The following is a 25,839-nucleotide window of genomic DNA, read 5'->3' as shown; positions in this document are numbered from 1 at the left end:
TGTTGTGTTGATTTTTCATAATTTCCTTTTCAGGAGGAACCTTTGTCTTCAAATTTAGAAATTACCTTACTGTCCCCCAATTCTTCCCTACCTCCAGTCCTTGCTGACTACAGAGAAAACATTGTTCCTTTCCTTTCCTTCCTTTCTTCCTCCCTTCCTTCTCTCTCTTCTTTCTTTTTTAAATATTTATTTATTTTAGAGAGAGAGCACCGGTGTAGGGGCAAGGGAGAGGGAGAGAGAGAATCCTCAAGCAGACTCCCCACTGAGTGAGGAGCCTGACATGGGGCTTGATCTCACAACCCTGAGATCATGACTTGAGCCAAAATCAAGAGTCAGACGCTTAAATGACTATGCCACCCAGGTGCCCCAATTTCTTTCTTTCTAATAATCTTTTATTTTGAAGTAGTTTAAGACGTACAAGAAGTGGGGTGCCTGGGTGGCTCAGTCGTTAAGCGTCTGCCTTCAGCTCAAGTCATGATCCCAGGGTCCTGGGATCGAGCCCCACATCGGGCTCCCTGTTCAGTGGGGAGCCTGCTTCTCCCTCTCCAGCATCCTGTGCTTGTGTTCCCTCTCTTGCTGTCTCTCTCTCTCTCTCAAATAAATAAATAAAATCTTAAAAAAAAAAAAAAAAGGCAAGAAGTTTCAAAAGTCGTATCTTTGCTGTTTCCATGTACCTTTCCCCAGCTTAACCACAGTCAAAACCAGGGAATTGGGCGCCTGGGTGGCTCAGTCGTTAAGCATCTGCCTTTGGCTCAGGTCATGATCCCAGGGTCCTGGGATGGAGCTCTGCATCGGCTCCCTGCTTGGCGGGAAGCCTGCTTCTTCCTCTCCCACTCCCCCTGCTTGTGTTCTCCCTCTCGCTGTGTCTCTCTCTGTCAAATAAATAAATAAAATCTTAAATAATAATAATAACAATAAAAACTTAAAAAAAAAAAACCAGGGAATTACATTGGTATGGTATTATTAACTCAGGTACAGACTTTATTCAGATTTCACTAGTTTTTACATGCACTCTGTGTGTGTGCGCGTATATGTGTGTGTGTGTGTGTTGTTCTGTGATATTTTAGTACATGTGTAGATTGAGGAACCAACACCACAATCAGAATACCACAAAGAAACTCCCTCATGTTACTCCTTAACGGCCGACGATTTCATTTTATAAATACCTTGTTTTTCAGTGTTACAAGTCTGTTGCAAGTCTTGGCCCAGCAGACTTCTGCTATTTCAGGCACCTGAAGTTCTTATGCAAATGACCTCAAGGGACAACAGTTGTGACCTCACCAACCCCTTTCCTTGGTGGGGGTAGGGGTGACGGTGGTAAATACCTTCAGTTTTACCAAGGCTTCAGTGGCAATTTTTAGACTCTAGCTTTCTTGAGTTTCATTTCTGAATCTCTGAATGTTTTCTGTCATTGAGCAATTTTTTTGAATGTATATTCTTGCTGTTGTGTAGAAACAATCTAGAAAACTTTTTGAAAAAATCAGGATATCTGACCAAAATTTCTTTGATGATAGTTGCATGATAAAAAATGTATTAAAGTCAGTGAGATGTGTTGGCATATACCTTCACACCCCTCCACTCGTTTTGCTTCTCTCTAAACTTGTTTCCTCTGGGCTTTGAGGTTTCCTGTGCGTAAGTCCTCCATATTGGCTTTTTACCTTGGTGAGCTCCATGTGGACCGATTTAGGGCCAACGTGCTCTTGTAGAAAATGCCACCTGAGGTTACGCTCTTGTAAAATCTATTTTTAGGGGGTTTAGTTTCCTGGTGATTCTTCCAAGCATGTATGCTATTGTTTGCCCCAGAGTTTGCAAGTCCTTTTGCATGGCCATCCCCTGAGATAGTCAAAAACTAATGGTTATTGGAGCCAGCCCAATGAGCTAAGTGTTTTAAATAAATAATGACACGTGTATATTGAGTGTAACCGGCATAAATGTCTCTTTAAAGTCACTACAGAGGACCAATGCATAATTCAAGAGGACAACATCACTGAAACCTTCTCAAGGACCTAATTAATTCTTGGAATAAAAAACTGGGAGTTGATCAAAGATTAGAGGATGCTTGTACCATGACTTGAGGAGGGGAAAGGAACTCAGAGTTGCTGGCAGGAATGCAAAATGGTAAAGCCACTTTGGAAAACAGCTTGGCAGTTTGCATTTAAGAGTTAAACATAGAACTACCTGGAGGGGCGCCTGGGTGGCTCAGATGGTTGGGCGTCTGCCTTCAGCTCAGGTCATGATCCCGGGGTCCTGGGATCGAGCCCCACATCGGGCTCCTGGCTCAGGGGGGAGCCTGCTTCTCCCTCTCCCTCTGCCTCTCCCACTGCTCGTGCTCTCTCTCTCTATCTCTGTGTCTCAAATGAATAAATAAAATCTTTAAAAAAAAAAAAAAAACTACCTGGAAATTCCTAGGTATCTGCCTAAGAGAAATGAAAACATCTGTCCACACACAGAATTGCATGCACCTTTCCACAGCAGCATTGTCCACAGTAGCCAAGAGCTGGAAGCAACCCTAATGTCCATCTAGTGGTGAAGGGATATATTAAATGTGGTATATCCATACAATGGAATACTACTCAGAAATAAAAAAAGGAATAAACTACTGACAAATTACATCACAGATGAACTTCAAAAACATTATGCCCAGTGAAATAAGTTAGACACGGGAGACCACATGTTCTATGATTCCATTTATCTGAAATGTCTAGAAAAGGCAAACTTCTAGAGACAGAGGGTGAATTAGTGATTGTCTGGTGCTGGGGATGGGAACGGGATGAGGGCATAAGGGACCCATTGGGGAGATGAAAACATTCTAAACGGATTTATAGTGATGGTTGTACCACTTGGTAAATTTATTAAAAATAATTGAAGGGACACCTGGGTGTCTCAGTTGGTTAAGTGTTGGACTTCGGCTCAGGTTATGATCTCAGGGTCCTGGGATCGAGCCCCATGTTGGGCTCCGCGCTCAGCGGTGAGTCTGCTTCTCCCTCTCCCTGTACCCCTCCCCCTGCTCATTTGTGCGCTTTCTCTCTCAAATAAATAAATATCTTAAATTAAAAAAAAGAAAATAAAGAAATAAAAATAATTGAATAATACACTTGAAATGGGTACATTTTCTGATATGTAAAATATACTTTGAAAATGCTGTTTAAAAAAAAGGAAAGTAACCTACATTTTTCTATTTTTCTGGAAGACAGAGGATCAGCTGTGCAAGTGCTCCAGGAAACCCGGCCCTTGATAAGGGATTTTTCCCAAATCCCAGCTGGCCGCTGGCTCTCCAGGCCTCAGCTATCCTCACTGTATTTCTCTCTTTAGAAGATGTTCTTCCCCTCTAGTTTCTAGTTCGGGTCTAAAAAAACCTAGAGCTGGGGGCGCCTGGGTGGCTCAGTCGTTAAGCGTCTGCCTTCGGCTCAGGTCATGATCCCAGAGTCCTGGGATCGAGCCCCACATCGGGCTCCCTGCTCTGCGGGAAGCCTGCTTCTCCCTCTCCCACTCCCCCTGCTTGTGTTCCCTCTCTCGCTGTATCTCTCTCTGTCAAATAAATAAATAAAATCTTTAAAAAAAAAAAAACCTAGAGCTGGCTAGGATTTGGATGGAAAGGCTAGCACTTCTGTTGTCTCTTGTACCCTTGGCGTCCCTGAACTAGGGGCCAATTCTGCAGATGCCTGATGGAAACTCTTTGGGGGAGCAAGAGAAACTTGTCAGTCCAGGATATGGCCTGAGGAAATGGGGAAGGGTGGGGTAAAGACCTGAAGAGAGAGTGCCCTGGAGACATAGGGGAGAGGAAGGGTGAGTTCAGCCTACCTGATTCCCCTGGGGAGGGGTGTGGTGGGGCACCCAGGCCCAGAGAGAACCCATTCCCCTGGCGAAACTCGCACTGTGATGGGAAACTGCCCACCATACCCAGGGACTCTTGCCACTCTGAGTGGTCCTGTCCCACCGAAGACGTGCTCAAGATAGATGGGCCAGAGGAAGCTGGGTTGACAGGGAGGGCAGTGGGGTGGGGGTTGAGGGAAAGCATTGTTTTGTAGAGCAGGAGAGGAGCCAGGGAAGAAAAGACAGTCATCATGCCCATCCAGTGTTCATCCATAGCTAGGAAGTTCTCTAGGTTGAATATAGTTTTAGAGTTTTCATTCATACCTATCATTTATTAGCTCTGGGTTCTTCAGCATCTTAGGTAACCTCTCCCAGTTATCTGTCACTCTGTAGTTTGAGCTATACTACACGACAGGCCTTCCTCGTTTTATTGTACTTCACAGATATTGCATTTTTTACAAATTGAAGGCTTGTATCGAGCAAGTCTATTGACTCCATCTTCCCAGCAGCATTTGCTCACTTTGTGTCTCTGTGTCACATTTTGGTAATCCTTGCAATATTTTAAACTTTTTCATAATTACCATACTTGCTATGGTGATCTGTGTTTAGTGATTACGACTTGCTGAAAGCTCACATGATGGTTAGCATTTTTGAGCAATAAAGTATTTTTAAATTCAGATCTGTACATTCTTTAAAGACATAATGCTATTGCACGCTTACTAGGCTACAGTATAGTATAAACATAACTTTTGCATGCACTGGGAAACCAAAAGATTCATTTGACTTATTTTATTGCAATATTTGCCTTAATTGCATTGGTCTGGAACTGAACCGTAATATATCTGCGGTACTCTTGTATTATGTTATCATATAATTATAATTTGCCTTGGGTGGCTGTGGGATCAGCTGGGGGCCCTCCTCCTTACCCTGTGGTTCTTTTTACTTATTGGTTAGTTCCAGGATTTTTAAATGGCAACTGGATTCCAAGAAGAGGAGCTCCAATGTGCAAGAAAGTATCAAGCCTCTGCTTAAGTCACGTTAGCTGATGGGCCATTGGCCAGAGCAGATCACCTGGGCGAGCAAGGAATCAACATAAGAGGGGCTACACAAGGAAGTGAGCCCTGGGAGGCCTGATTGACCTGGCAGCCAGGGGCATGAGAGTCGATCACACTTCCGAAGGCTGTTTCTTCATCTGAAAGATGGGGTTGATACTAGTATTTTATTAGGCTTCTTATCCACAATAAATAATGGATATAAAGCATTTATCATCATGTCTAGCATTGAGTAAGTCATCAGTGACTGTCTGCTTTTCTCATGATCACGGACATTGCTACTGTTATTATTCCTATCATATTTGCCCCTCAGATTTATCAGAGTATAGGGAGATGTGAGAGTGAAAAACCAGGAGGGCCCAACCTAATGGAGGAAGTCAGGAAAGACTTTCTTGAGAAAATGGTGTTTCAGGGCGCCTGGGTGGCTCAGATGGTTAAGCGTCTGCCTTCGGCTCAGGTCATGATCCCAGGGTCCTGGGATCGAGTCCCGCATCGGGCTCTCTGCTCCTTGGGAGCCTGCTTCTCCCTCTGCCTCTCTCTCTCTCTGTCTCTCATGAATAAATAAATAAAATCTTTAAAAAAAAAAAAAAAAAAAAAAAAAAAAAGAGAAAATGGTGTTTCAGCTGAGGTCTGGTAGATAAATTAAAAGTTTAGTAGGCTAGGCGCACATGGGTGGCTCAGTTGCTTAAGTGACCAACTCTTGATTTCTGCTCAGGTCATAATCTCAGGGTCATGAGATCGAGTTCTGCGTCGGGCTCTGTGCTCACTGTGGAGTCTGCCTGGGATTCTCTCTCTCTCTCTCCCTCTCTCTCAAATAAATAAATAAATCTTTAAAAAAAAGTTTAGTAGGGCGCCTGGGTGGCTCAGTTGGTTAAGCAACTGCCTTTGGCTCAGGTCATGATCCTGGAGTCCCGGGATCAAGTCCCGCATCGGGCTCCCTGCTCGGCGGGGAGTCTGCTTCTCCCTCTCCCGCTCCCCCCTCTTGTGCTCTCTCTCTCTCTCAAATAAATAAATAAAATCTTAAAATAAAATAAAATAAAATAAAATAAAATTAAAAAAAGGTTTAGTAGACTAAAGGAGTAGGTGGGGAAGAGCATTCCAGGAGAGGAAACCTCGCGTGCAAGGGCCCTGAGGTTGGGAGGAGTCTGTGGCAACCATCATAGCCATGCAGAGAGATGATTAGACAATGTTAGCAGTGTAAACCTAGAGATATTCCCAGGATGTTATGAACCAGCCCACCTTCAACATTCGCAGGGACCAGAGCAAAAGTATAAAGAGAGATCCATAGACCATATGTTGAAGTATTTAAAATTATAAACCTAGCTAACAAACTATCAATAAAATATGTCTTCTCCTCCTACCTAATAAGATGTACCCCTGGATCACTCTGTTGGGCTTCCCAATCCCAGCTCCATCCTGTACCACGAGGGTCAGGTGCACATTCATGTGGACGCCCGCCCCCCCCCCCCCCCGCCAACTGCATATCCAAGCTTCTCCCCAGCAAAAAATAGGCATTGCCCAGCTACCCCTTAGCATCCTTTGGCGTGTGTTCACCAATTCCTTGGGGTAAGTTCACCAGCTATATGGTCCACTTTCAGGATGGACCTAGGGAGGGCTGTAGGCTGTTCAAGGAGGGCATTCTGGGGTCTTGGGTACCCAGAGTATGGTCCAGAAAGGAGGGCACAGTCTCTGAATGGACACATCCCTTTGGTCCATGGGTTATTTGTCCCATAAGGAGGGGTCAATCAAGAGGAGGGTCTAAGGGGGGATCCTAAAACATAAGGCCCACGGCAGGTCCCCTCACACCAAGAACAACACGGGCTATGGGAACCCAGGGAAAATAACCAAGGCTAGAGGAGGGGAGGCAGGGTCAGGGAAGGCTTCCTGGAGGAGGAAATGCCCGAACCCAATATTTTCCTGCAGAGGAAGCATCTGCTGCAAAACTGAAGTACATGATATAATAAATCTAATGTTTCTTGAAATCAAATAGGCAATGCTACAACTAAGTGACAGATGTTTTAGCTTTGCTTAAGAAGGCATTTCTCTTTTAACCCCTTTATTTGGCAAGATTACAAGTGTTCTGATCAACTGTGATTTCAGTTGGGAAGTCTTACTCTACTTGGCTCACATATGGCTTAGCAGAGAGTAGTTGGGGTCCATGCACTCATGCCTAAGTTGTTATCAGAGGGATGAGAAAGATATTCTTTTTTTCTTTTTTTTTTTTAAAGATTTTATTTATTTATGAGACGGAGAAAGAGAGGGAACACAAGCAGGGGGAGAGGTAGATGGAGAAGCAGGCTCCATGCTGAGCAGGGAGCCCAATGTGGGGCTCGATCCCAGGACCCTGGGATCATGACCTGAGCTGAAGGCAGACATTCAGCCGACTGAGCCACCCAGGCGCCCCAAGAAAGATGTTCTTAATAAGGGGTTAACTGTGAAAAAATTTTTAATGACTCATATGATTGGATTTAATCACAGTACTTCATGTGAAATACCCATTCGCTACGAGTGGGGAGGGGGAAAAGATGACTGAGTGAATACAGACGGGAATGCAGAAATGTGAACACTGCACCACCGTTTCCCTTCTAACACAATGCTGACCGAGGGCCCTAGGGTCATCATTCACCAATGTCCCCTCCCATCCCCAAGGTCAAGATAGCTGCCCTTGATCTTTTAAGCGCTAGAATACTTGACAGATGGAAGGATTTGTTCCAATATTTTTTAAATTTATCTATTACACTGTGAACATGAGAATTGTGCATTTGTTTGTGTAAGTCCAAGGGTGGGAAAAGTAAGCTAGGGTGGCAAGATTAAATGCACTAAAGGGAGCCAGAAACCCTGCATTTTTTATAGCATGATCTCAGTTATTTGGCCCAGGGGAAAATGGCAATGTCAGGAATGAACTACTAATTACCAGCCACAGCCCAGAAGAGAGCCCGGGAGGGTCCATGCCTGGAGGGGCGTCGGCGCAAAGGCCTGTGACCCACCAGCTGAGGGTCTCCTCGGCAGCCCAAGCCAATGACTTTGCAAGAAAAGAGCAGCCTCCCAGGGAATTTCTTCCTAATTCTTCTTGCCCCATCCAAATCCTACCAAGAAAGAAATAATATAAAGCCAGATGAGGCCAAAATATCTGGAATGAAGGAAAAGGAGAGAGGAGGGAAAAATGAACTCTAGGGTCACCACTTTGGGAAGACCGGGAAGAAAGGCAAAACCATCCACAGATACTCAATTTAGGGAGAGATGATTATTATTATTACTATGTTACCAATAGTAAATTTTAATTGAGTGCTTACTGTGTGCCTGGCAGTGCTAAAGTTTACCAATCTTGGCTCTCCGAGGAATATATATACACATCCTACGAGGAAAATGCTGTTATTAACTTATTTTACAGATGAAGACAGAGGCTTTCAGAGCGTGGGTTCAGAGTGGGAGGGAACTTGATGGATTCATTTTGGACAGAGTGAATTTCGGGTGACGTGGTTTCTGAAAGGGGAGCCCCAGGACTGTCACAAATCAGAAATGGAACCTGGAGGATGGAGGTGGGACAGGCAGGGGGAGAAGGAAGACGGGGCAGAGATTGTCACTGTCTATCTTTTTGCATCTTTTGAGTTTTGAACCATATGAATGTGTTATCTGTTCAATAAATAAAAGATTTTTTTTTTTTTTTTAAATCAGAAATTGAGGAAAGTTGAAGTTGAGGAAAGGTCAGGACGGAAAAAGTGGCTTTGAGAGTTAGGTGGTGTGGATGTTGTTGGGCAACTTCCAGAGGTAGAAGCCCAGCAGTAATCAGTGAACCAAGATGGGAGAGATCTGTTTGTCCCCCTTTTTTTTTTAAATTATTTGACAGAGAGAGACACAGCGGGAGAGGGAACACAAGCAGGGGGAGTGGGAGAGGGAGAAGCAGGCTTCCCGCGGAGCAGGGAGCCCGACGTGGGGCTCGATCCCAGGACCCTGGGACCATGACCCGAGCCGAAGGCAGACGCTTAACGACTGAGCCACCCAGGTGCCCTTTTAATGAGCCATTCAGAAGCAAAGTAAATACTCTCTGGGGTCACAGCTTTGAGTCTTGACAGATGAAAATTAACTCTGGGTTTGTAGAGGTATTTGGGAGGCACTGGCAGACTCTTACCACCCAAGTAATCCAGGAAACATTTATCCTGAAGAGAAGGCTAAGCTAAACTTTTCTACAGCTAGTGACAGAAACTCGCAGGAACGATTCACAACCCCATACGTACCTCCTGGAAGCAACTGGCTCGAGCATTTTAGTAAGAGGCCAAGGCAGCTATGCCATTGCGTGGAACTTAATTATGTATCGCTTGGTTTCTTTAATGTTTCCTAAGCTAAGTAGGATTATTAAATGTTTTATGTTTAATCTGTACCTATTGCAAGCAGAGGTTGGGTCTGAATACCCAGGAGAACCATTCCTCCAAAGTTTCAGCCCTTCCAGCTCCCTGGACAGCCCTTTGTCAAATAAATGATGAATGAACTGGGAGAATGGAGGTGCCCTTTTTGAGAAAGGGTTGTGTTCAGTAGGAGAGCCAAATGAGAAGCACAGAACAGTAAAGCCAACAGGCACCTGGGGGTGGACAAGGCAGTGGTTCTCAGACCTAAGCAGGCATCAGGATCTCATGGAGGGCTTCTTCAGGCATGGGATCCATCCCCAGAGTTTCTGATTCGGGTCTGGGGCCTGAGAATCTGCATTATTTGCATTTCTAACAACTTCCCAGATGATGCTATTTTATTTCACCACAAGAGGACCACTGAGCTAACGCAACCTCTTCATCTCACAAAGGGGAAACTGAGGCCCAGGGTTTTACATAACTTGTCCTAGATCCCCTAATTAAATGGCAGAGCTAGGATTAGAGTCTTAATCTCTCTCTTTCTCTCATCTCTAAATATATCAGCCCATATTTCCTAAAATTAAGAACACTGTCTTTTCATAAACACCGGGCAGTTACAATATCAGGAAATTGACATTCAAACAATACTATAAACTAACTTAATATAAACTAATAACAGACCTTATTCAAATTTTGTCAGTTGTCCCACTAGTGTTCTTTAGTGTCCAGAATCCAAGTTGTGATGTTTCTTCAGTCTCCTTTAATCTGGAACAATCCTTCAGTTTTTCTTTGTTTTTGGGAATTTGATACTTTTGAAGAGTCAGGTCAGTTATTTTGAAGACCGTCCCTAGATTTGGGTTTGTTGGATGTTTTCTCATGATTAAATTCCAGTTGTGCATTTTTGGCCCAAACCACACAGCAGAGATAGAGTGTCTTGCTGAGGATATCACACACGGAGGCACATGGGTCTCTGTTCCATTTCTGGTGATATGAATGTTGATTACATGGTTAAGATGGTGCTGCCAGTTTTCTCCACAAGAAAGTTAGCATTTTTCCCCTTTGTTATTAATAAACATCTTGTGAGGAGATACCTTGACACTTTGTAGGTCTATTTCTCATCATACCTCACCCACTAACGATGTGGTGGTGGCCAACTGGTGATTCTCTAACTCTATCCTTTCTCCTACATCTATTACTTAGAATCGTACTGTCAGGAAAATTTCTCCTTCCTTCCTTCCTTCCTTCATTCATTCATTCATATCAGTATGGACTCACTCATGGATCCTTTTTTATTCTATCTCTTGCCATGGGTCAGTTCCCTTTCTACCATATGGCTCTGCTGCTTATAATACTGTTATTTCAGAAATGATTTATTAGTTTACCATGTTGGTTCAAAAACCAAATTGAATATTTTTTTCAGACCATAAACTTCACGATAGCCCTCCTCTTTCTTGCCAGTGCAAGCCCCAAGCTAGAGCCCCAAGGAATATCAGTAGTCTTAAGGGGTGCCAGAGCTATGGCTCTGGGTCATATTTTCCAGGGTCATAATAACAATTTTTAAAAATTTTGCCTTAAGACCACTGCCGTCATCATTCCCCACCCACCTTTAATTCCTCTTAGACCGCTTGTGTAATGAGTGTTAGGACCATATTATGGTCCTTGAGCTAAAGGAGGATCCTCAAGCTCAGATATGTGGAGGGGAGCAGACAGAACTGCTCATGGCCAAACCTAGGATACTATGAAGGAAAAAACTGCCTTACTTGGCAAGCTCTCTCTCTCTCTCTCTGGTCATGCTCCCACTCCGTTGTCCCTGGAGTACCTTAAGGAGGGACATTTGGCTTGCATTGGTATTGGGTTGTATGAATCCATAGGAAAATGCCAACTCAGAAGTAAATATTTGCCATTTTGGACTACTAATTACATTATATGATTAAAAAGAAACAAGCGTTTACCACATCCTTGATTTCACCATCATGTCATTGTGCAAGAAAAATAAATCAGCAGTTCAGCAGAAGCAAGATGTGACTTAAAAAAATCTAAACACTTTTTGTTTTTAGAAACAGATATGGCTGACTCAAAATCACAAAGAAGTGAAAATTTCATTTTGGTTCCATACACCTCTGCCCTCTAAGATATATCGCAAGGGAAATTCCTCTCAGGATTTGGCCATTTATGACGAGACTATCAGAATTCTCTGGGAATATGACATCAGACTGAACCAGGTTGAGTTGGAATGTCAAGTGCAGTGGTTTTCAAACTGTGGTGATACTGCCCCCCAAGGGACATCTGGTAGAGGGTGAATGCGTTTTTGTTTTGTTTTGTTTTGTTTTTTTTGAGGGTGAATGCGTTTTTATGGTTGTTAGTAGGGTAGGGATACTATAGGCATTTCATGGGCAGGGGCCGCCATGTTAAATGTCTTGCCATACATAGGACAGTTCCTATAGCATGAATTGCCCTGCCCAAAATGCCAATAATATGCCCTGGAGAAACAATCAAAGAGTTTCCCTCCCCAGGGATTTAGAATTAGACCAAGATTCAAAGTCACTATCACTGCTCTCTTGAATCGAAGAGTTGTAACTCTAGGTTCTGTTGGCTGTGGCCATTATCCACTCAGTGGACTGAGGAATAGAAAGCCAGTCTGCAGTGACAGAGGACCGGCACAGGTGTGTAGGAAGAAACAGGGAAAAGTGATGGAGTCCTGCTCACACTCTTATTCAAGACACTGGCTCTTATTACAATTCAGGCCCATCTACGATCCTGTTACTTGCAAACAAGACTCTTCAGCGAGACTAACTGCCATCTTCCGCCACATGGACTGAGAACAGAGCCAGCTGGTACGTTGAGGGAGAGAGGGAAGCAGAAGCAGAGGGAAGCAGAGATGTACCACTGGATGCTGCCCGAAGGCTTCAAGGTTCCTGGTCAGTTTCTGAGGCCCAGCTGTCCCTGGGCCCATCACAGGTGGCCTGAGAGGTAGGTCCTAGGAGATGGGAACTCTCCAGAAGGGGTGGGCAGTTCCAGAAGGAGAAGAAATATGGACAGCAAATTGTATGAATCTCTTTCACCTTCAGTAGGAGGTCAGCCCAGACCAAGCCTGGAAATCCCTTCCATGGAAAGGACCGACTGCCATGAGTTTGAATGAAGCAAAGCTATCTGGTGTGGACTTGACTGCCAGGACGCTGCATCTCTGGATTAGGGGTCAGTTAAGAAAATACTCACATGCTGAAAAAGAGAAAGCCACTTTCTTTAAAAGGAAAACAAAAACAAAAATACCCCCTCACACTCAAGGGAAAAACATCTCTTAAAATATTAGCTTCGTTTTCTTAACTAGCTCTTTATCTGCTTGAGTAGGATACTCAAGATGGTGTTGAGGATGGTAGGTTTCATTTCTGTTACTATTTGAACTTGATGAGATATGGAGGAAAGTCGTGGTTTCGTGGTGGATTTCTGTGGGCTGGTGCTTAACTGCACGGCTGTAGCTTCCTTAACTGAACGGGAGATTAGAGAGGGAGAATATAATTCCAAGAACTTTGGTTTTACTAGCCAGCAAATCATTTAACAATGACAAAGGTATGGCTTCAGAAGAGGTGGTTGCCGTTGGCACCTGCCATTTACAGGCAGCGGGTAGGGACAGATGAAGGAAAGACGGTGGATGCCATAGTGTTCTGTGGCATGCTTGGGTGTGAGATCTGAAATTCTCCTTCCAGCCCAATCTTGCTTTTCTTGGATTTCAGAGTTGATGCTGGGATTCCCATGATTGATCCCCAGCACTTTTCACCCATGATTGTACTCTTGTCACTTCCCTACCAGTCACTCCCTTAACAGAGTCCTCGCATACTTATGGCTCTCGACATTGAATTAGCTTCAGAATTGGTGGCTTTAAAACATGAATTATTCCCAAAAATGTCTCTCAATTTCAGGAATGGAAACACTTTTTAAAACAAGGCAAAGTCAAGTCTTGTGAAATATTTATCTGATTAACCCCCTACAGCTAACTAAAGGAAACGATTTCTGATGTTAAATGTCTCCAGCAGCAGAGTTTCACCAGTTCAGTCCTCCTTGCTGCTGGACCCTTCCAAGCCTGGAAGGCTCTGGACTCAGGTGGGAAGCAGCACCTGACACGTGGTGGGCAATCAGCACATGCGACCTGAATTGGACTGAAGCTGAGCCTGAATTCTGAGCTGATTTGTGCCATCAGTTTACAGATTTCATTTTATTTATTTGAGGCAGGGAGGAGAGGGAGAGCACAGAGGCAGAAGGAGAAGCAGACTCCCTACTGAGCAGAGAGCCCAATGCAGGACTTGATCCCAGGAGCCCGAGATCATGATCTGAGCCGAAGGCAGAGGCTTAACCGAATGAGCCACCCAGGAGCCCTATGCTTCACTTTTGAGCATTCTTCGCACTATTGTCCCGTGTGCCGCTCCCCAGTATGCTTACTGCATGCCACACTGGCCCTCTCTGATCCTTGAACAGGTCTCGTTCTCCTGCCCCTGAGCAATCGCTCTTGCAGTTCCCTCTGTCTGGGGTGCTTTGCTCCCGCACTCTGCAAGGCTGGGTGCTTCTCACTGCTTGGGTCTCAGCTGAAATACCATCTCTTAAGAAGTCTTTCCTGATGCCTTATCTAGAGTAAGCATCTCCCCCAACCTGACACTCTCCATTACCTCACCCTGCTTGTTTCTATGCAGTGCTTATCATAATATACATGTTTACCAGCTTATCATAACCTTCTCTCCCTAAACTACAAGAGCAGGGAATTGTCTATATTCTCTCTCACTTTGTCTTCAGAGCTTCCAGGAATCCATATACATGTAATGCCTTTTCCAAAGTAGAAAAAAAGCTGCCTCTTCCTCTGAGAAGACCCAGCCCCTTGCTGGACACCCGGCTTAGGGAGCCAGGCAGGCATGGGCTGTATTTCCGCTCCTCCTGGCTCCTTGGCTAGGTACCCTCGTTCAGTGAACAACCTATACAACTGTGCACTATCTCTGCCCAGCACCGTGCAAAGAGCCTGCAGATAAGAGAAACATAATATTGATTGGATGAATAAATAGGCTTTATTGAGTTTTAACTTACTTAAAAAAAATGCACCATTTCAAGTGTTTGGTTAGATGAATTTTGACAAAGGCATGTACCCACGTAACCACTACCACAACTGAGATATAGAAATTCCATTACTCCAAGAAGTTTCCTCATGTTGGCTGCCTGGGTGGCTCAGTCGGTTAAGCATCTGTCTTTGGCTCAGGTCATGATCCCAGGGTCCTGAGATCGAGCCCCGCATCGGGCTCCCTCCTCAGCGGGGAGTCTGCTTCTCCCTCTGCTTCTGTCCCTCTCCCTGCTCGTTCTCTCTCTCTCTCTCTCAAATAAATAAATAAATAAATAAATCTTAAAAAAAAAAAAAAAAAGTTTCCTCATGTCCTTTTGCAACTGTCTCTCCTCCCACGCACCACTTCCCCCCCCCCACCCCCACCCCCGGCCTCAAGCAATCACTGACTCTTTTAATTTTACTTAGTTATAGCTCACTTCTTTGCAAAAGAATTTTAAAATGGCCTTAAAAGGGAATAAATACATCAAAATCAATAAGAGAGGGGGAATAAAGAGGAACAAGCAAGATTAAGAGAAGCAAGGCAGATATCCCAACCATAAGGGTCAATAGAGCATCTGTGATTGAACTTGAAGGCTGAGGCTTGGCCGCCGCATCCTTACAGCCAAGGCAAAGAGGGAAAAGTGGTATTTCAATTACTCTCTGAGAGCAAAAGCATTTCATTTGTCTCAGGGGAGATGAAGTTTCCCTAGCACAAAGATCTGAGATATTCCTCACCCTGGCATTAGAAGGGAGATTTTTGGAGGATGCTCTGAATGGTATCTTCAAAGAGTTTCATGGCAAACACAGCAGGAAGTCACTAGTCTATTTCTTCCTGACAATCTTTTGTAAACATTCATATTGCAAATATTAAGGTATCTCTCCTAAACAAGATGTACTTACTGGGTTTTTTGGGAAAGTGGGAGAGTAAACAATTCAATGTTATCTTCTCTAGTGCGGTGGGGAACTCAGTGATCCTTTATTGTCCTGATGGGCAGCGCTTTTGCTTTGAAAGCCAGGTGGGCAGGTGGGAGGTTTAACACTCAGTTGTGAAACTTAAAAGAGCCTGGCCAGAATCCCTGTCTAGATCAAAGGCCCCCCAGTTCTGCCGGGAGCTGCTCTGGGAGTGGGGCATGTGTCTGAGGAACAGCCAGGATTTTCTTAAGGAACTGGTTTTGGAGCTAGGCCAACATGAGCCAGGGCTCCGTTGAGATGCCAAACTTCTACACTTGAACATCAAAGATACTGTGGGCAAGTGTGGACAGCCTCTTACTGCAAACATAGACATTGCTTAGCAATGCTTTTGGGACTCTGAGTTCTAAGCCATCCCACCCTTGCCTGTTGATGGGTTAGAGAGGCCCTAAAATGAATACCCTCTTCCCTGCTGGATTCTGAATAGGTTGAGAGATTAAAAAAAGGGGTAAGTTAGCTCACTGCTAGCCCCTGCTTAGAACAGCCATTTATTCCCGTTCTGTGGCTTTCTCATCTCCAAGACGGAAGGCGGACAAGTGGGTCCTTAATCCCCTTCACTCCTGTCTTTCAGTTCCTCTTGCTAAGCTTTATCTATGCTTTGTCTTAAAAGCTAACTCTGAATTCTTTATGAATCCGTGCATTTCTTATAAGAGGACATCTTCGTAGGAGTGGTATTTGTCTGTTTGTTTTCAGACCCTGACAGCGGGACAAAGAGGATAATGCTGTTTTCTCCCTCAGATTTCTGAGTCAAACCAAAGAAAACAAACACACACAAAGGATCCCAAGTCATAGTGGGTCGTGTATCCCCTACTGTGGTTCAGACCCTGAAAAGTGACCGGTTCTTCATCAGTTTGGTCTGTTTGCTGAGTTCAAGGTCATTTCGGGATCAACAGAATGTCATGCTGTTTTTCCAGCCCTTGAACAGCAAGAGAATGCAAAGCACATTTTGTAGTTTGGTTTACACACACAGCGTTCCAAAATAAACTCAATACATATGTTCTGATTCATTCACACTTTACTCACTAAATAACTATTTGATATCTAAGTAAGCTTCAGAGTTTTTACCAAAAATCTCTTCAAAGTATTCTTTCCTTTGAACCCAAAACTCATATTTTCCTAAGAATAAGAGCGAATAATGGCCAGCAGAGTTTAAAGATATTTGAAACATTGCCCAAATCCCTTTTTGCCCTCAACTTCAGCATTCCTTCAAAACTTGTAATATAATCATAATTCTGAAAAAAAAAACATAGATGTGGTGTCTCTGTGTGTGTGTGTGTGTGTGTGTGCGTGTGAACCATGTGGTATGTGCCAGGAACTGTGGGAGGCACTTTATGCACATTGTCACTACTATTTATAACAATGTTTAGAGTTAGGTATTACTTCTCACATTTACAAGAAAGGAAGCTGAGTCTCAGAAGGTTTTATGACTTGCCCAAGGCCAGAGCTGACAGGTTGCAATGCCAAGATTCTATTGAATTCTCTCTGTTTGAATCTTCTTAGTTAATTTTGTTCAATTCAGCAAATATTTATCAAGTGCTTCTCTGTGCCAGGTGCTGTCCCAAGCCTGAGGAGAAAAACAAGGAAAGACCTTGAGATGCTCCCAGTGAAGGACTTCTTATTTTTATCCTTCAGCATGTGAGCGGAGACGGCAGGTAAATGGGGGAGTTTAGGAGGCGGCATCAGTTAGGACGTATTTCTGTTTGGTTGTAAGTAACAGGAAACCCAACTCAAACTGCCTTCAACAATAAGGAGGCCACACTGTGGCTGAGAATGCTAGTTATCCCCTAACATCCATTTCCTCTTCTACCAGGAGCTGTACTGGTAAAAACTCCAATTTTTAGCCAGGCATATGGCCCCATAGTATAAAGACAACATTTCTCAGGGTGCCTGGTTGGCTCAGTCGATTAAGCATCCAACTCTTGGTTTCAGCTCAGGTCATGATCTCAGGATCCTGGGATGGAGCCCGGCCTTGGGCTCCTTGCTCAGCAGGGAGTCTGCTTGAGATTCTCTCCCTCTCCCTCTGCCCCTTCCCCCTGCGTGCGTGCTCTCTAAAATAAATAAATCAATCTTAAAAAAAAAAAATGACAACAGTTGAAGCTAGGTGTGGCCATATAATTAAGTTATTGCATGTAAATGGAAGTGCTATGTGTCCTTTTTGAGAAATGGCCTTCCCTTTTCTCCTTGCTGTCTGGATTCAGGGGTGATGGGAGTGGCTGGTACAGCCATCTTGGGCCACAGGGGAATACATTATGTGTTAAGATGGCAGAGTTACCACACATAAGTCTATACCTGAACTATCTGCCTGGATTTTTTTTTTTTTAACCTGAGAAAGAAATAAACCTTTAACTTGCTTAAGCCGCTGTTATTTGGAGGTTTCAGTTACTTGCAACTGAACATAATCCTCACTCATATATTTACATAGCTGGAAGTCTGGAGATAGGGCGGGCTTCAGTCTTAGTTTGATTTAGCGGCTCAATGATAGTATTAAGGAATCAGTTTTGTTCCAGATCTTTGTTTTGTCTTTAGTGTCAGTTTCACCCTAAGGCTGGTTCTCTTTCATGGGGCAAGATGACTGCTAACAAAAAGATGAATATATGCTTATCAATTTTCGGCGGGGGCGGGGTGGGGAAGAGAATGACACCCAGAAGCTCTCTCGTCAAAACAATGAAGTTCCTTTCCCAGAAAGCCTCTGACATCTTGCTTTCCATTGACCTGAATAAGGTCAAATGCAGCCAGGGAAAGGTCATGAACTGATTAGCTTAGTTTCTGCCAGAACCAATCCCCGTGGCAAGGGAGTTGGGCTTACACTAATTGTCCACTGCTGGAGGTGGGGTATCTTTTTCTTTTCGATAACACAATAATTTAGGGTCACTACAATCCATTCTTGGCATCGATGAATTTAACCTCAGTTTGTACTGTCTTTGAAGGGCCCCAGTGGTTCACCGTGTCAGCAGCAGCATAACACCTTCCTGTGTGTTTGCTAAGAGAATTCAATGAAGTATGTGACTCTCCTATATCAGTAAATTTCCCTCCATGGGCTAAAGGGAGTCATTTTAATGGTGAGTCCAAATGGACCCATGGAGTCCCCAGATAAACCCCTTGGGAATGGGCAGCGCTCTCAGTACTGCCCCCTCGCTGGTGGTGTGACTCAGAGAGGGCTGCTACCCTAGAATTTCTCCTCTAGACATGCCCATAATTCCCAGAATCCATGTTCTTTGGGATCAAAACATCTTTTCAGAAAGTCCCCATTAACCTTGGAGGAGTGACACATCGAACCTCAGCACAAATGGGTTGATCAGATTAATAGAATCCTCACCACCTCCTCTAACACCAGGGACACTGGACCAGTGGTAGTTGGGGTGCTGTCAGAGAAAAGAAAAAGCTCCAGGGTTCTGACTAATCAGAGAGGGCGGGGTAGTCCCTGGCCAAGAGAGGAGGTGGGGATGATAAGAATGATCAGGAAGTGCAGATAGTGGAGGAATATCAGTCAATTTTAGCAACTTAATAATTTAGCCGAGGGCTAGCCCCGGGCCATCTATTGTGAGTGACAAAATAGTTATCATTTGATTTTGTGGCTACTGAGCTCTATTACTTCCCATCTTGGATGCACGTGTGGTTGCCAGAATCCTGAAGCTTTGTGTCTTACCCATCCATCTGGCTTGTGGCATGCCCACATGGTTTGGTACCCAGCCTTGTTACAATGACGGGCCTCCATCAGTCTCCCCAAAATGGAAAGGAACAACCAGAAGGAGGACATCCATTCAGTACAGAAATCCCATCAGAGAACGAGTGAAGCCAAAACACTGACCTGAAATAGGGTTAGAGGGAGCTAGGCACAGTGGAAAGCAAAAGGGCTTTTCCATTATTTTCAACCAACTCTAAAAACAGTTGTATCATTGTATATATGGCAAATACATACCATAAATCTTTTTCTGTAGTAAATTCATTAGGGTCTATCTTCCAACAGGCCATTAGCGCATTGGCTTACTTAAGCTTATCACTTAAAGCAATTAGATATTTGGTACTTAATCCAAAACTGTTGGGACCCAATTTATTTTCTTTAGGGCCATTTCTGAAGTTCTTCTGAAATGCTTGATCTCACCCTCAGGTCAACACTTGTCATCTCTGGACCATTCATATGCAAATCACATTGCCAGGGAAAGGGTGGTGGTGAGTGAGTTGAGTGAGTGATAAAAATGCGGATCTCTGAGCTCCACCCAGAATCTCCTAAACTAGACTCTCTGTGTGTAGGGCCTAGAAATGAGCCTTTTAAACGAGCAACCAGCAAGTCATGTGATTTTAATACACTCGAAGGTCTAAGCACATTGATTCCTAGAGAGTGCCCATAATACCTTACAGTTTATGGGGCTCTGTTTGACAAAGACTTTTGGAATAATATCTCATTTGAGCCTGGCCACACGCCTCAGGGACGAATGGGAGAGCAGGTATGATTATTTCCATTTGTTGAAGGACAGCTCTCTGCGCCTTCAAGTAACTTGTGCGAGGTTACATACTCACAAATAGGGGCACGAGGGCTCTAGCTCAGGTCTCACAGTTCAGTGCTTGTGCCATTAGCCTGAATGGTAACACTCTGATTAACTAGATGTGGAACTCCGTCTTGGGCCAGTGTCTAAAGGGAAAGGAAAGAGACATGGTCTGGCAGCCACAGGAAGAAACATCTTTTGTGGAAAGAGAAAATAAAACTATAAAAACTTGGAAAATGTCAATAACCACACTTAAGGTCATTAATGGTCTAATCATAATGTTAAATGTGTTCACGAACAAGTATAATAAAGATTTATTTTTATTACATGTTTAGATTTGGCCTGGTTGACTCCATTGGTGAGGATCGTTGTTTTCACAAGAGTGAACCATGTGATCAGAAATTCCATTAAGTGAGTGCTAGCTACATTCATTTACTTTTGGGGATAATGTTGAATGAAAATCCGTGTGACTCAAACCTGAGTCAAGGACAGATGAGTTATTCATACCTAATGTTCCTTTGTCAGCAACCCATGATGTCCCGATTTCATTCTAAAATTTTAGTGGAATGAAATCTGAGAAACTAAAAAAATTATGTCGTGAACTGCAATTTGATTCAGCTACAATTATTAGCCAATCCGAAGCCCGCTAATGAGACACGTGTTGGCAATTGGTTTTACAACCAGTATTAGGCAGATGAGTAATCCCTGCTGAACCCCTACACACCTGTGTGATGGTTAATTTTATGTGTCAACTTGACTGGGTCACAGGATGCCTAGAGATCTACTTAAGCATTATCTCTGGGTTGGTCTGTGAGTGTTTCTGGAAGAGATTAGCATTTGAATTAGACTGAGGAAAGCAGACTGCCCTCCCTGATGTGGGTGGGCATCATCCAGTCTGTTGAGGAACTGAATAGAACAAAAGAAGTGGAAGAAGGGAACATTTGCTCTCTGCCTGACATTGTCTGCTGGGACAGTGGTCTTCTGCTACATGGGGACTGGACTTACATAATCTGCTCTCCTGGTTCTTGGGCCTTGGGGTTTGGACTGAAACTACTGTGGTTTTCCTGGGTCTCCAGCTTGCAGATGACAGATAGTGGGATTTCTCACTTTCCTTATTCATGTGAGCCAATTCCTCCCCACCCTGCCATATATATAAAGAGGGAGAGAGAAAGGGAGAGGTGGGGGGAAAATATATAAATATATTTCTATCTTACTGGTTCTATTTCTCTGGAGAATCCTAATTAACCATGTAACCCTGCCCCCCACTTCAACTTTTCACCTCAAAAATCTCCCTGGCTGCCTTGTAGGGTCAGATGGGTCACATTCAGCCTTGCTCCCCTTGCCAGCTATTGGATTTATAACCTACTGCTAAGGAGACCTGGATCATGGGTTGGGCCCCACATGGACCTGCTAGCTTGGCTTGGTTTCATGCTTTTAGGCTCAGCCCCACTTCATGGGCACTATGAGAGGGCACAAGTGGCTGGGTCATTGGGGTCGGCAAGGCCAGAGCCCTTCCCGGCATTGCTTCAGAAAACAGCCTCAGGAAAGACACTGCAGAAGCTAAGTCCTTGGTGAACTTGGGCTCTGCATGAATTTTTAGGTCACATTTGGTGAAAAGTGCAGATTACGCTGCTGGGCTCACACCACTGTAATTAAAACATTTTGCTAATAGTCACTTATGGATTAATTATAGCTGATCCTGAGTTAGAATGAATCCAGGCGATTTTGGGGGCAATCTGGGTACAATGCGTGATTGTATTTCTCTAAGCACTAGCCAGGCTATATATATTTTTGTGACCGTTCTGTCTAATCTTCTCTGTTTTTTTATTTTTTTGGTACCCAGAAATATCTGTCCTCCACCACTGGGATAAATATACTAGCTTGTTTTCTAGTTTTCAAAATAGTTTGTGGTTGTTTAATAATTCTTTGAACCATCTGGGTTTGTCAAAATGAGTGATGCGTGTAATGGGTATGAATTGTTCCACTGCGCTCGAGGTACAAGAAATAACACTTTACTTTTCTAGCTCAATATTGACTCCCTGAGCCCAGTAATAGATTATTTAGGGAGGAGGTCCTCACTCTCCCTGGCCTCTCCCTGGGTTGTGCCAGGCCCTCCGGGCTCACTCAGTCTAGAAGGTTGAGGAGAGAGGCCTCTGTCGGTAACCCATTTGGTCTCTGCAAATGCTCCTTGCCCAAGTTCACATGGACCTCCCGAAGGCTAGTAGGCCCTGCAGCTGCTCCCCAGCTGAGGAGCTTGATGTCTGGCCTTGACAATATCCCAGCAGCCATCCCCCATTCAAGGTCCTTCCATCTCCTGGGTCTGTGTGGGACCCTCTCCTCCGAGAGCCCACCACTCTCTGCCTGGCATCAAGCCTCTTCCCAATTCCAGACACCTCATGGCCCCCCGTCCCACCCCCACCCCACCTCCAGCCTCCTCCTGCCTGGCAGCCAGTGCTCCCAAAGGCTTGGACCCAAAACACAAAATGTGTCCCTTGGGAACCAGGAACACAGGAACATGAAGGCTGGCTGCCTTTTCTGAGGGGGTTAAGGGGAAAATTCCCCTCAGTCTTTGCTGATGAGTCTACAGCTGGGGGGTGCGGGGAGCCTCCACAAAACCATAAATGACAAAAAAGGCAAGACACCAGATACTTTCTCAATAATTCACTCCAAGTATGAGTATATATATATATATGTATATATAATTATTCTCCCATTTTTCTTATAGTTTTGCTTAAATAATGTTTCTTTTTTTAATTACTATACTGCTTGTATTCTCTTCCCTCCCCTAATATATTTTGTCCCTCAAGCTGTTGAATCTATTTCTGAAATATCCATTTTATTCAATTAGTGACTTTTTCCCCTCTTCTTGTTTTGAAGTCAATATTATACAATTTTCTTTTTTTTTAATATTATACAATTTTCATAAAGATTTTGTTGTTGTATGTTTCAAAATCTAACAGGATGCACCAATAAATTAAAAACAAAGATTTTGTTTTTCTTGACTGCTCTTTGTTTTGGATTAATTTCACATTATTCGTCAAGTTGCATAAATTCTTTTAGGGCAACTTAAATTGCTTCTTATTCAGAGGCAAGGTAGGTTTTGCCATTGCTTTCTCTCTCTTTATTTGTCCTATTGTGGTGTTTTCCATTTCTTTCAATAAGATAAAATTTTTTTATTCCAAATTGAATCAGTTCTCAAGAATTTATGTTTTTTTGTCACTCTTATAGGATGGAATCTCTTTTTCTATATGTACTCACTAGTATAAAGAATAACACTAAATTTTGTGAATTTGTCTTAGACTCCTAGCTTTCCATTTACCTCTTGAGTTTTGTAAGTTTATGATATCATCTCCCAAAGATACTTTGATTAGTCCTTTCTTGTCCAGATGCCTCTGTGTCTTGCCCTTCTATTTTTTTTTTTTTAAGATTTTATTTATTTATTTGACAGAGAGAGACACATAGCGAGAGAGGGAACACAAGCAGCGGGAGTGGGAGAGGGAGAAGCAGGCTTCCCGCGGAGCAGAGAGCCTGATGTGGGGCTCGATCCCAGGACTCTGGGATCATGACCTGAGCCAAAGGCAGATGCTTAACGACTGAGCCACCCAGGCGCCCCTGTGTCTTGTCCTTCTTAGCACGTTGTTGTCAGCACTGTAATACCATGCTGAGTGTTATGATGGCAGAGGGCACATTGGCTTTGTTTCTGCTTTGAAGGGATTCTCAGTTTGTATAATACCAGCTTGTGGTTTCGGTTTCTTTAAGGAAGAAACTTTAATACAGAAAGCCTTCTCGTTAAAATATTTAGAGTTTCCCAAAGGAAGAAATGTTGATTTGATTTGAATTATTTCTTGGTATCTACTGAGATGATGAAGTCATTTTACAAATTTCTCTTATTAGCATGATGACTTTAAAACCTATCCCTTGAATGGAGATGTGGGCAATGCAGTAATACCTGGATTCAGCTCATAACTCAAAGTTAAAAAAGTAAAGAAGTAAGCCAGTAAACCAACCAACCAACCCAGTAGCTCAGAAAGGCTAGACAGAAACATGGTTTATTTGGGAGTATTTATTCTCAGGAGACCCACCACCAGAAGTCCTTTGAAAGGTGCTCAGATAATCATCCAGACCACTTCTTGGCCCCTCCGGCACGCTCCTGTACTTGATTGTCCTGCGGATTATGATCAGGCCTCTATCAGGCCCTGAGAATGCCCCCTCTCTGACAGTCTTCCTTGTTTTCAGTGGAGCTTTGCAAGCATGGTGCATTCTTTTTTCTTTTTTCTTTTTAAGATTTTATTTATTTATTTGAGAGAGAGAGAGGGAGGGAGAGGGAGAGCACAGAGGAAGAGGGAGAGGGAGAAGCAGACTCCCCACTGAGCAGAGAGCCCAATGTGGGACTTGATCCCAGGACCCTGACATCATGACCCAATGGCAGACGCTTAACCGACTGAGCCACCCAGGTGCCCAACCATGGTGCATTCTTTTCCATTATTCAATCACAGGGACAAAAATTTTACTTACTGCCTTATACTATGAACTAGCAATTTATGTCATAAGATGACTTTCATGGTTGGGCTTTCATTATTTCATATACACTGACAATTAACAATAAACAGTAGTTTTGGGGGTAAGTGGATATTGGGGGAAATATTACAACCCCGAGTTACACAATTTTGGTTAAAAGAACTGTGTAATTACCTGATATATTTGGACTGGACAGAGTGTATTGGTCAATGGTGGAAACTTTTTCTTTGTAAGTATTTTGTGAAAGAATTCCTTTTTTAAACAAATAAACAAGCAAATAAATATCAAGCTGGCACAGACTGAAAAAGTTTTAACCCACAGTCAGTGAAGGTGAGGCAATATGGCAATAGATAAATGCACGGATGGTCCCCTATCCAGGAATTCCAACTATGAGGTAGTTAGTGTTCATATACAATAAAATGTGTGGGCAATATATAAGGATATATACATAGTGTACTTATAATATAAAAAAACCCTGGAAATCTTAAATATGTCTAAAAAATGGATTGGTTAAGTAAGTTATAAGACATCCATTCAATGGAATTCCACGCAACTGCTAAAGAATGAGGTGGATCCCCAGGTCCAGGTATGAAAACATGACCAAGACATATTAAGTGAAGAAATAAGGTGGAGAACAGTATGTACAGTATGCTCTTATTTGTGTTTTTAAAAAATGGAATTAGCTAGGGTGCCTGGGTGACTCAGTTGGTTGAGCGACTGCCTTCAGCTCAGGTCATGATCCTGGAGTCCCGGGATGGAGTCCCACATCGGGCTCCCTGCTCAGCAGGGAGTCTGCTTCTCCCTCTGACCCTCCCCCCTCTCATGTGCTCTCTCTCTCTCTCTCATTCTCTCTCTCAAATAAATAAATAAAATCTTTAAAAAAAATGGAATTAGCTTCTGTGTATGTAGAAAAATTCTGCAAGAATACCATTTGACTATTTTACCAAGAGAAAATATAATCATTATTATGAAAAAGTATTGCTCTCACTTAAAAGTAATGCGATTTCATTGTAGAAGTTTAGGAAGACACAGAAGGATATCATGATACAAATAAGAATTGCCCAGATGAAAACAAGAATCACCCAAAACATTTTGATGTTTTCCCTTTTGGCATTTTTTTCAATGCATACATATACTTTAAGAAAGATTAATGCCACAATGCTCATAGTGGTTTTATAATCAACCTTCTCTCTACCACTCGGTATCCTGAGCATTTTTCTATATCATTAGTCAATAATGAAGATATTTTTCCTGAAGAATTCATTCTTTTTCTCTATCTCATAATTCAAGACAGTTTTTGTTTGGCCTTAGCATTGTTGTGGAGCTTGGTGCAGTAGACTGAGAACAGGCTTTGGAATCAGAAGACCTAAGTTCAAGTCATGCTTCTGCTGGTTAGTTGTATGATCTTGGGCAAGTCACTTAACTGAATTGAATCACATTTTCATCTTTCATGATATGGGTAAAATAAAAGACCAGATGGTGATGATATTGTGAGGGTTAGATGAGGTATCACAGGCAAAGTGCTCTTTGGACTGTAAATTCTGGTAAGACTCTCCCCATTGCCCTAACATAGACCCTCAGTGGCC

The 25,839-nt window shown here is 43.3% G+C and overlaps 1 pseudogene across 1 annotated transcript in view; it reads left to right on the top strand.

The window, feature by feature from the left end:
* Positions 1-16,643: 16,643 nt before the first annotated feature.
* LOC118553777 (large ribosomal subunit protein eL29-like) overlaps positions 16,644-25,839 on the top strand; it is a 105,527-nt pseudogene continuing 96,331 nt past the window's right edge. The window contains exons 1-2 of the transcript XR_013449852.1: positions 16,644-16,702; positions 16,802-16,903. The product of XR_013449852.1 is annotated as a large ribosomal subunit protein eL29-like (transcript). The remainder of the gene's footprint in view (positions 16,703-16,801; positions 16,904-25,839) is intronic.

Source organism: Halichoerus grypus, chromosome 7 (assembly GCF_964656455.1).
Source record: "Halichoerus grypus chromosome 7, mHalGry1.hap1.1, whole genome shotgun sequence".
In the NCBI taxonomy this organism is placed as follows: Eukaryota; Metazoa; Chordata; class Mammalia; order Carnivora; family Phocidae; genus Halichoerus; species Halichoerus grypus.
This window is presented reverse-complemented; position numbering and strand designations above follow the sequence as displayed.